Source organism: Gnatocerus cornutus, unplaced genomic scaffold (genome assembly GCF_029298725.1).
Source record: "Gnatocerus cornutus isolate USDA-ARS CGAHR unplaced genomic scaffold, icGnaCorn1.1 ctg00000312.1, whole genome shotgun sequence".
Lineage (NCBI taxonomy): Eukaryota > Metazoa > Arthropoda > Insecta > Coleoptera > Tenebrionidae > Gnatocerus > Gnatocerus cornutus.
The window spans coordinates 17727-21170 of NW_028275631.1; the positions used below are offsets into that span (position 1 = coordinate 17727).

At 45.6% G+C, this 3444-nt stretch overlaps 1 non-coding gene across 1 annotated transcript; it reads left to right on the forward strand.

Annotated features, from left to right (window-relative positions):
* The first annotated feature begins 2953 nt into the window (after nucleotides 1-2953).
* LOC148165457 (5S ribosomal RNA) lies at nucleotides 2954-3073 on the forward strand. Its single transcript, XR_015771459.1, has one exon. It is a non-coding gene; the product is annotated as a 5S ribosomal RNA (ribosomal RNA).
* Nucleotides 3074-3444: the final 371 nt, after the last annotated feature.

A 3444-nucleotide genomic window follows, 5' to 3' on the forward strand; every position in this document is an offset into this window, starting at 1 on the left:
CAAATGAATAGACAAGAAAATCAAATGAAAGTATGTATCTCCTCAACAGAATGTGCATTGTCCAAGCGAATCTTTCGTTCGTTTCTTGAAAATAATTGTGGCCCTGAAAAGGGCCATTTATTTGTATCGATGGTGCCCCTACGTCGATATATACGATCGGAGCACGTTCCCGAAACCACCAGGACGTCGTCGTCGTTGAAAAAATTAAATCATCGTCGTCGACTTTTCACTTCTTTCTCTTGGGTGAAGCGGTTTTTTTCGCTTTGACGGTGACGGCTTTGGCCGTTTTCGGTTTCGGCGCTTTCGGTTTCTTGGTTGGACCGGCCTTGTTGGATTTCTTCGCTTTCGATGGCGTCTTGGGTTTGACGGGCGATCTGGAGGCGGCGCTGGCTTTCTTTTCGGGAGCGGACGCAGCCTTTCTAGCCTTCGATACGGCGACGCTCTTCTTTTCGGCGGCAGTTTTCTTAGACTTGGCCGAAGCGGCGGGGGCGGCCTTCTTACCGGCTTTTGAGGCGGATCCTTTTTCGGCGGACGTCGGCGCTGACGCGACGGAACGTTTAGCAACGCCCGTCTTCTTGGATTTCGCCGATGACGACGCGGTCGCAGCGGCAGATCTCTTTTTCGTGGCGGACGGAGCCTTAGCTGCACCGGTGACGGCAGAAGCCAACTTGAACGAACCGGAAGCTCCTTTTCCTTTGGTTTGGACCAACGAACCGGATGCGACGGCGCCCTTAAGGTACTTCTTGATGAAAGGCGCAAATTTTTCCGCGTCGACTTTGTAGTTGGCCGCGACATATTTCTTGATCGCCTGCAACGAAGAACCGCCGCGTTCCTTCAAGCCTTTGATGGCGTTGGTGACCATCTCCGAAGTGGGCGGATGAGAAGGTTTGCTTCTCGGATTTTTGGGCTTCTTCTCCTTCTTCACCGGTGAGGAGCCGGAAGTGGCACCGGCGACCGTCGAAGCTGCTTGATTTTCTACGTCGGCCATATTTTCGTCTATCGCGCGCGCGTTTTTTTCTTTTTATTATAGGTAGGCTTATTCTTCGGTGAAAGAACGAATGAACTTTACAGAACGAATTGGGCGCCAAAGTCAAAGTGTTGGCGCGTTCGAAAACGCGCGGACCGCGGACTAAACGAGAGCCTTCTCGTCGAGTTAGAAAATTCAGTGGGCCTCGAATACAGCTTTCGCGTGATGGCATCGTTCTCTTTACGCGAAGATCACCGCCTCCGGGTGCGGGAACATGAGCGATTCGGTCGGCGATGGCCTCCTGAATAACCTCAAGTTTTCCCGGACGACCAGCCGACCTCCAAAAGCGAACAAGGACCGATCGAACGTCGACTCGAACAAAGACCCTCCGAAACAAGGAGATGACATCCAAGTTCGACGCCGACGTTACGCGTTTTCCACGAATAACAGGAAAGTTCCGCTTTCGACCAGACAAACTTGGAAGCATCCTCTACAAGTTTCACGAACGAATCGGTCGAAAAGTACGTGCGATCTTTTCGAAAATCGCCTCGCAAAGAGACGCAGCACGGATCGGAGCGACGACCGACGAACCTGCAGAGTGTAGGAAAAAAATTCACAAACGGTCGAAGATGACGTCCGAGAAGGTCGAATTTTTTCAAGAACGAAGATAAAACCTTCGCCTTTCGTAGGAGTTGATTTTTGAAAACGATCTTGACGAACAGGTCGGAAAAAAAACGATGTCAATTTCGGACTCGACCATGAGAAACGAATTTGTACGACGAACGGACTTTTCGAACGACTTTTTTCGCAAAATCGACATTTTTTCCTCAAAAATTACCTCACACGACGAAATCCCATCATCGAAACATCACCGAAAACAGTTTTGACGGCGAAATTCTCGTCAATTTTACGAAAATAAAGGGAAAATCAGACGGACCACCGTCGAACATCCAGCGACGGGAACGGACGAGTTTTTTAATTTTTCTTGCCAATTCATTGCGAAAGAAGCAATTTTTCTCGACGAAACCATTTTATAATCATAAAAAAAACTCCCCAAACACCACAAACCAACAAAAATACGGAAATCTTGCATTGTTTGCATTTTTCAGACACTCTAAATAAAACTACGTCGATGTCGGCGGATTTTCAGTCGGTCGTCGGTCGACAGAAATCCAACGAAATTTTCATTTGTTCTTCTCAAAAACGAAAAACAAACAAATCAACAAAACATTCCCTACTATTAGTCGACATTTCGAGCAGAAACTACGAACGTCGAAAGATTTAAAAAATGAAATATGTAGGTGTGCGTGCGTGCGTACTTACTTGAAACTTTTTTCTTGTTTCATCGTCGCACTGGAACAAATTAAATTTTAATGCAATGTAAACGCGACCACACTTTCGACGAAAACATCTCTATGAATCGAACGACGTCGGAAAAAGAATAAATCGAGAAGAGAACAAATCATGAAACAACACACACCCACCCCGCCCGGCCCGGCCAGAGTGGTGGGAATTTCGATGAATGAACAGACAAAGAAACCAACTCTGTTATCAGTTCTAAGAAAGAAAGCAGGTAGCGGCGGCGGCGAACCTTCGACCGTACTACGGTCAGTTCATGAATTAACCCCGTCCGTTCGGAGTTTATTCATCTCCGGTCCGTGTCGGCGTTTACTTCAAGTGGGTGCTATTTCCATCTAAGCAAGCAAGTGAGTAAGTAAGTTCTCAAATTTTAAATTACGTTAATCGCAAGTGACTCGTTGAGATCGTCAAACGAACAATTTAATTTAACGCCTCATACGAGTTTTTTTTTTTCGTCATTTTGTCGCAAAAAAAAAACTAAAAAACGACTCGCAAAAAAAAATTTTTTTTTTTTCTTCTTTTAAATCTTGTACATTTTCTGACATGTGTACCATCGAAAAATGTCACATCCAAACGATCGAACAATCACAAAAAATCGTCAACGTACCATCTTGGAAAATTTTACCAGGCAACGACCATACCACGTTGAAAACTACCGGTTCTCGTCCGATCACCGAAGTCAAGCAACGTCGGGCGCGGTCAGTACTTGGATGGGTGACCGCTTGGGAACACCGCGTGCCGTTGTCTCTACTCTTTTCTTTTTTTATTAACATTTCTGATGTCAAACTTTTTTTAAATATATTTTTCACTATTTATATTTTCTCTCAGGAACTTATATAGTATGAAGACGAAAATTTTTAATTCGTTCGAGTTGAATTTGTGGTTCTGAAAAGAACCGATTTTTTTTCTTTTTTTTCCAACCAACTTCCAAGCTGCTCGAGGAGGATTTATTTTGAACTGGTGTATTTGGTGACGGCCTTGGTTCCTTCAGAAACGGCGTGCTTCGCCAATTCACCGGGCAAAAGAAGACGCACCGCCGTCTGGATCTCCCTGCTGGTTATGGTCGAACGTTTGTTGTAATGAGCGAGGCGACTGGCTTCAGCAGCTATACGTTCGAA